General features: G+C 43.2%; 1 protein-coding gene across 2 annotated transcripts in view; it reads right to left on the reverse strand.

The window, feature by feature from the left end:
* Positions 1-7,508, reverse strand: part of LOC126336569 (uncharacterized) — an 84,232-nt gene extending 76,724 nt beyond the window's left edge. The window contains exon 1 of one of the 2 annotated variants that reach the window (XM_050000420.1): positions 7,461-7,508. The gene's annotated coding sequence lies outside the window, so the exon portion shown is untranslated. Of the gene's footprint in view, positions 1-7,456 lie in introns of both variants that reach the window. The other variant, XM_050000419.1, reaches the window with a different exon arrangement.
* Between the last annotated feature and the right edge of the window lie 1,059 nt (positions 7,509-8,567).

Genomic DNA, 8,567 nt, shown 5'->3' on the forward strand with positions numbered 1-8,567 from the left:
TGACAAAAGCTTTCTCTACAAATGCTAGAAATGTAGGTTTGCCTTTCCTTAATCTAGCTTCTAAGATAAGCCGTAGGGTCGGTATTGCCTCACGTGTTCCAATATTTCTACGGAATCCAAACTGATCTTCCCCAAGGTCGGCTTCTACTAGTTTTTCCATTCGTCTGTAAAGAATTCGCGTTAGTATTTTGCAGCCGTGATTTATTAAACTGATAGTTCGGTAATTTTCATATCTGTCAACACCTGCTTTCTTTAGGACTGGGATTGTTATATTCTTCTTGAAGTCTGAGGGTATTTCGCCTGTCTCAAACATCTTGCTCACCAGATGGTAGAGTTTTGTCAGTACTGGCTCTCCCAAGGCCGCCAGTAGTTCTAATGGAATGTTGTCTACTCCTGGGGCCTTGTTTTGACTCAGGTCTTTCAGTGCTCTGTCGATCTCTTCACGCAGTGTCATATCTCCCATTTCATCTTCATCTACATCCTCTTCCATTTCCATAATATTGTCCTCAAGTACATCGCCCTTGTATAGACCCTCTATACACTCCTTCCATCGTTCTGCTTTCACTTCTTTGCTTAGAAACGGATTTCCATCTGAGCTCTTGATATTCATGCAAGTGGTTCTCTTCTCTGCAAAGGTATCTTCCTGTAGGCAGTATCTATCATACCCCTAGTGAGGTAAGCCTCTACATCCTCACATTTGTCCTCTAGCCATCCCTGCTTAGCCATTTTGCACTTCCTGTCGATCTCATTTTTGAGACGTTTGTATTCCTTTTTGCCTGCTTCATTTACTGCATTTTTATATTTTCTCCTTTCATCAATTAAATTCAATATATCTTCTCTCACCCAAGGGTTTCTACTAGCCCTCGTCTTTTTACCTACTTGATCCTCTGCTGCCTTCACTACTTCATCCCTCAAAGCTACCCATTCTTCTTCTACTGTATTTCTTTCCCCCATTCCTGCCATTTGTTTCCTTACCCTCTCCCTGAACTCTGTACAACCTCAGCTTTAGTCAGTTTATTCAGGTCCCATCTCCATAAATTCTCACCTTTTTGCAGTTTCTTTAGTTTTAATCTACAGTTCATAGCCAATAGATTGTGGTCAGAGTCCACATCTGCCCCTGGAAATGTCTTACAATTTAAAACCTGGCTCCTAAATCTCTGTCTTACCATTATATAAACTATCTGATACCTTTTAGTATCTCCAGGGTTCTTCCATGTATACAACCTTCTTTCATGATTCTTGAACCAAGTGTTAGCTATGATTAAGTTATGCTCTCAGCAAAATTCTACCAGGCGCCTTCCTCTTTCATTTTTACCCCCAATTCATATTCGCCTACTACGTTTCCTTCTCTCCCTTTTCCTACTACCGAATTCCAGTCACCCATGCCTGTTAAATTTTCGTCTCCCTTCACTATCTGAATAATTTCTTTTATTTCATCATACATTTCTTCAATTTCTTTGTCATCTGCAGTGGGCATATAAACTTGTACTACTGTAGTTGGCGTGGGCTTCGTGTCTATCTTGGCCACAGTAATGCGTTCACTATGCTGTTTGTAGTAGCTTACCCGCACTCCTATTCTTTTATTCATTATCAAACCTACTCCTGCATTTCCCCTATTTGATTTTTTTATTTTTAACCCTGTTTTCACCTGACCAAAAGTCTTGTTCCTCCTGCCACCGAACTTCACTAATTCCCACTGTATCTAACTTTAACCTATCCATTTCCCTTTTTAAATTTTCTAACCTACCTGCCCGATTAAGGGCTCTGACATTCCACGATCACCGAGCGAGGTGGCGCAGTGGTTAGCACACAGGACTCGCATTCGGGAGGACGACGGTTCAATCACGCGTCCGGCCATCCTGATTTAGGTTTTCCGTGATTTCCCTAAATCGCTCCAGGCAAATGCCGGGATGGTTCCTTTGAAAGGGCACGGCCGTCTTCCTTCCCCATCTTTCCATATTCCGATGAGACCGATGACCTCACAGTTTGGTCTCTTCCCCGAAACAACCAACCAACCAACCATTCCACGATCGGATCCGTAGAACGCCAATTTTCTTTCTCCTGATAACGACATCCTCTTGAGTGGTCCCCGCCCGGAGATCTGAATGGGGGGACTATTTTACCTCCGGAATATTTTACCTAAGAGGACGCCATCATCATTAACCATACAGTGAGTTGCATGCCCTCGGGAAAAATTACGGCTGCAGTTTCCCCTAGCTTTCAACCGTTCGCAGTACCAGCACAGCAAGGCCGTTTTGGTTAGTGTTACAAGGCCAGATCATCCAGACTGTTGCCGCTGCAACTACTGAAAAGGCTGCTTCCCCTCTTTAGGAACCGCACGTTTGTCTGGCCTCTCAACAGATACCCCTCCGTTGTGGTTGCACCTACGGTACGGCTATCTGTATCGCTGAGGCACGCAAGCCTCCCCACCAACGGCAAGGTCCATGGTTCTTGGGGGGGGGGGGGGGGGGAGAACCTGGTAGAACTCATTAAAAACAATATTGTTTTCAAAATTATAAAATCCTAAGTATCTACAGCTGAACGACTTACCTGGCATAGCGGTAATAAATTACATAAATGTTCCTCGTGACAGAGTCTCTATTAGTGAAACTGTATGAACATCTCTACAATAGTTCCTGAGATTAGCATGAACATGCAGAGAGCTCTATGCGATTGGAGACTTTTAATTTAAAAGATGTAAAGAAGAAGAAGAGGATGTGTAGTGATATATAAATTCTGGTGATTATAAATTTTTCTAGCTCAATGCCCTTGTGAAGTCTTCCAATTCGACGGCAGTTCAGTGGCTTGTGTGTTGCTAATCGACTCCAGTATTCAACTGGGCAACGGGAAAGTTTATCGTGGAATCCGAACCACGTGGCGTTTCTGACGAATCTCCACATCACTGAGACGTAGATGCATACTGAAAAATCCGTGCTCCGTCCAACCTTTCGGTTTCCATACACGCGCTTTACTGCTCGACGACCAGGTTCGCCAAGGTTCAGTTCAGGATTCGCTGCTCACTTGTTTTGCGGCGGCTGTTACTTAACTTCTTTTCCAGCTCGTAGCTCCCAACACCACGAGATGTCACTCGAAACGCCAATTAAATATTGAACAGAAGAGAGATACACAGGGTGATTCAGCTGTCCCTACCGCTGTCGTTTTATGCAACCCGCAATGTTATACCTGGCCCTTAAGAACCACACGCTCGCTCGCTACGCGCCACCTGTTAGTTCTACAGAAAAAATGAACAGGACCTCTCTTGTAGGAAATTTAATGTAATTAAAGTTTGTACTTGGATACGTTTTCGCTGGAGTCACGGTTTTGGGTTATTCAAGAAAAATGCACAGAAGTGATCTTCAAGCGCATCCCCACACACTCATCCCTCACTAATTATGATTTCTAGTGTATTGTTCGTGGCACTCCTTCCTATCACTGCAAAACAATTTCCTACTACACGAACTATTCTCCATATTCGACCTCTTGTGGTTATTGCACCACCGGCATGGTCGGCTATTTCGTTAACATCATTATTTTAAGCGTGCACGTTGGGATAATGAAAGAAAAACAACTTTTGTAAACATTACGCTTAAACTAATTACGTTGGCAATTCGATCCAAACTTACTACTTACAAGCAAAGTAGTTTTGTAGTCGGAAGGCTTGACGAATATAACGATGTAATTGTTTATTTTGTAAGTTTAAAATTCACAAAACTTCAGGTAAAACTTGAACAAAAGTCAGTTTTAAAATTTATAAGTACTCGACTAAGCCGGTGGCGTAATGAGGCCACTCAATGAAGACCAAGAAATATCCATCTTGGTAAATAATCAGTGCAGTCGCAAATATTTGTACAGTGGTGGGAGGGAGTGCCACGAAAAACGTTCTAGGAATCCTGAGCCCTGGGAGCTGAGTGTTTGAGTGGGGGTGCATTTAAAGGCCACTTTTTCAAGTTTTTCTTGAATAACTCGAAAACTACGGCCTCTAGCCAAAAACTATCCCAGTAAAAACTTTCACTACATTAAATTTCCTACAAAAAAGGACCTGTTCATTTTTTTCTGTATGACTAATAGTTTACCCGTAGCGAGCGAAATAACATGAAAATATCACGTGTGGTTTTTGAAAGCCAGATATAACATTGAGGGTTGCATAAAACGACAGCGGTAGAGGTAGTTGAATCACCAGTGTCTTACTCACTCATCATTATTTAGTGGTAGAAATTACAGACACAGACCTTCCTCACGAATCAGTCTATTAGTGAAAACCGTATGAAAAACCCCATTGCAGTCCTAAGATTAGCCTCCATATACACATTTATAAAAGTTGAGCATAAATCTCCTGCCACCGTTAGTACTAATAGGGTTAATCTGTCACATGTTCGCTTCTTTTATAGCCTATAAGTTGTCTGCTCTGGGAGAAGGAGCAGCCGATGTGTTACAAGCCGATCGCAAGCTTTTGCTTCCGGCATCCTTCGCAAAGGGGCCACCTTATAGCATGCGATTAGTGGAAAGTTTTAAAATATCCTGCTGTAGAAGAATGCTGAAGGTTAGATAGTGGACCGATAATGCTGAAATTTAGATGGTGGATTGCGTAACTAAGTACATGGAATCAAACTGGGGAAGAAAGAGCTTTATAGCACGACTTCATGAAAAAGGGGATAACTGAGGGGGGGGGGGGGGGATGGATATCAAGATATGAATGCAGTAAGCAGGTTCAAGTGGCTGTAGACTATTGTACCACAGTTACTTATACATGAAGAGACTTGCACAGGATGGACGAGCATGAAGAGTTGTATGAGCGCTGTTCAAAATGTATTATTTTTTATTGTTGAACCAACAATGGCATCTGGCTGCGTGCACGCTTTATGTTTGTAGGGATACGTAGTCATAGTGGACATACCTGATTTTTTTTCACGACAACAGAATCAACCAGTCGCCAGATAGTCGTTGGCAAGTAAACATATGTTAAGTGGTCACAGATTCTGAGTTATGGGCAAAATGACAGAAAAAGTAGAACAACGTTATTTCATTAAATTTTGTTTTAAGCTCGGCGATGCTCATGTTGAAACACTCCGCCAGATTCGACACATGTTTGGAGACGAACCAATGGATAGCACATAGAGGAGTGGTGCAATCGAAAAATAAGGACCCTGGTGATGCAGAGTAGACGAATCACGATCAGAGGACTTGGAGACGAGGTTAAAATTAGTATTGGATCCATTCATACCATTTTAACGGAGCATTTCGACCTTAGGAGGATCTCAGCAGAATTTGTGCCAAAATTGCTAACAACTGAACAGAGGCAACTTCTTTCGGAGATCACACAGGACATGCTGGATACAGCAAACCATAATCCATACTTTCTTAAGAAAGTTCTACCAATTGTAATGTAAGTATCCATCATCCCCAAGACTCAAACAAGCGAGGCAGGTCCGTTGCCATGCGAAAGTAATGCTGACACACGTTTTTGACTACAATAGCGTGGACCATCACGACAACGCCCCAGAAGGTATTAATATCAATAATGAGTACTAACAACCAATTCTGCGTCGCCTTCGTGAAGCAGTGAGGCGCAAACGGCCGAACTTGTGGGCAGCGAGCAGATGGCACCTTCACCACGATACCGCTCATCGTCCTCGATTAATTCAGAGTATTTCGGGCAAACACAACACGGCTGTGATCTGTCAGCCGCTCTATTCACCCGACATAGCACAAAGTGACTTCTGGAGTCTCCCTAATCTAAAAAAAAAAGAGTCTGAAAGGGACCAAATTTCAGAACTTGGAAGACATTATGCAGCATTCGTCGGAGCAGCTGCGCTCCAAAGCAAAACAGGTTTTCCAGCGATGCTTCCGTCTAGGGTGAACAACTCTCCCGTATTTCCCGGGATCTCCCGTGTAATAGCAATATTTTTTTTTAAATCCTCCCTGCTCCCTTGCTGGTCCCTGTTTCTCCCGAATATTTCGTTAGTGATCACTGTTGTAAATACTAATCCCGGGAAGTACTATCGATAATTTAAGCTTCGTGACCCTCAGAAATCGAAAAGATTTTGTATAGTAGTCTATACTATTGTCGACGTATAGTCTGTTTGCTGTTCGTGCTTCTACGGCTAGAAGATGCTTGGAATGTGAGGAGCATGAAAAGAATGACATAGCCTAGGCGTCTCAGGGGTAGTGAGAGGGGGATGTTCACTTGTTTCTCTGGCTGTGGTGCAAATAACTCCCGAAAGTAACGAGGTATCGCGAAAGAGGATTATAGAGACATTCATGTTCAAACACGCTCATTGCGTTATTCACTTTTCAAGTGACTCAAGCAACACAAGACCATTTCGCAACGCTTCGAGAGATTTTTATCTTTTATGATAAAGTGCGTTGATCAGAGAAACAGTAGCAGCAGCTTCAAAATGATTAATTCGGAGATTATGACTGAAATCAATTTTGATTTAACTGCAAAGAGATTTTTTTTTAATTTGCAAAGGAAGAAAAAAACTGCATCTGCAAGGTGCACAAAGTACACACGAGCAAAATTGTCATTATATTTGTGCATTATAGGCGATGAACTAATAAATTGTTTTTTTTAGATTAGATTAGATTTATTTTTCATTCCATGGATGTAAAAATTATACGTTTCTCGTAGGCATGGAAGATGTCAGAAAACATAATACCGTATAACAATCATATTTAGAACGCTAGAGTGTAATAATCATTTCTGAATTTACACCATAAATGAATATTATTGCACGCTTTTTCGATATAAAATCTTTCTTTTGGTTTGTGGAGTACTGTATCACGTAACAAAGTAACAGTAAGCAAAAATATCGCTATTTTTATATTTATACCTCCATTGGCAGCCATTCCAAAAAAAAAAAAAAAAAGAATGCGACATATTTGTACAGCTTATGTTTATTGCTATCAAATATCCCATAAACCTCCCTTAAAATCATATTCCTTTAAATCACTATTAGATGTTGGTCGCCCAACTTCCAGAAGTGACAGAACGTTTGGAGAGGTGTGTAGAAGCTGAATGGGACTACTTTGTAGATGACTATATAGTGTCAAACAATTGTATCTGAATAAAAATTAGTTGTATAAATAAAAGTCGGGTACTTTTTGAACAGCCCTCGTATCAAACCACTCCTCGGTATAATGAAATGAAATGATCGTACGGCATTGTTGGCCGGAAGACCCCATGCGAGGTGTTCGGTCGCCGAAATTGTAAATACTTTTTAGCTGACGCCACTTCGGCGACTTGCGAGTCAATGATGATGAAAGACACACGACACCCAGTCATCTCGAGGCAGAGAAAACACCCTGACCCCGCCGGGAATCGAACCCGACACCCCGTGCGCGGGTAGCGAGAACGCTACCGCAAGACCACGAGCTGCGGAGAGTCCTCGCTATGATGACTGCAATTACAGCAAAGGCAGACATAACACTCGAACCTTTGGTTTAAGCAGTTACTTACTTACGCTGGTGTTACCTCTGGCGGCGTCTGGCTTGTAGCTCCTGGCGTTCTGACAGCACCCTGGGACGCTTAGGAGCGGAGTGCAGGGCTGCGTGCCGTTTCCACATGCTTCCCTACGGGGAAAGCTGGAGGCGGACAAACTTCACGCCACATGCGCGCCTCTCTTGAGCCGTCATCTTGTTCCGCTTGCTGCTCGTTCTTGCCATGCAGTGCGCACGAAAGTGACGTTGCATAATACGTCAAAGACCTCTCCTGAACGCTTTTCCTAACAATGGCATCTTCTAACAATGGCTATAACACCAGACTTGGACGCCAAATGTCAATGTTAACGCGAGTGTCACTAGGAAAGTACTGGGAATGACTGGATTCAAGTGCATTGTTGCACTTGCAGCAGAACGAGCGAAATCTGAATCCATTAAAGAAGGTGTAGCTGCAACGCGTCTCGAGAACCGCATGCTGCTCTTCGTCAATCCTCTGCTTAATTTCATGCAGAACGACTTTTCGGCACCTCCTAGGGAATTTTTTTTAAGTCACTGGAACAAGTCGGCACTGGAGATTAGAAGTATTACATGTGTGTTAAATCGTAACGTAAGTGTAATTTGCCGCTGCCTCGTGAATGTGTCCGTGGGTGGACAACGTGATGTGATGGGCAGGGGCGTGGGTCGAGGTACTGTGTGTGTGTGTGTGTGTGTGTGTGTGTGTGTGTGTGTGTGTGTGTGTACCCACACACTTCGCTCCGAAGTTGTGATCGTTACATATCGGCAACTGTCGTGTTAGCTGTCTTTTGTTTAAATACACTACTGGCCATTAAAATTGCTACACCACGAAGTGAAACGATCGTATGGCATTCTTGGCCGGGAGACTCCATCCGGGGCCGCCGTATTGCAAGTCCTTTTTAGCTGACGCCACTTCGGCGACATGCGAGTCAATGATCATGAAAGACACACAACACCCAGTCATCTCGAGGCAGAGAAAATCCCTGACCCCGCCGGGAATCGAACCCGGGACCTCGTGCGCGGGAAGCGAGAAGGCTACCGCAAGACCACGAGCTACGGACAACACCACGATCACGTGCTACAGACGCGAAATTTAACCGACAGGAAGAAGATGC

The sequence above is a fragment of the Schistocerca gregaria genome, chromosome 2 (genome assembly GCF_023897955.1).
Source record: "Schistocerca gregaria isolate iqSchGreg1 chromosome 2, iqSchGreg1.2, whole genome shotgun sequence".
NCBI lineage: Eukaryota > Metazoa > Arthropoda > Insecta > Orthoptera > Acrididae > Schistocerca > Schistocerca gregaria.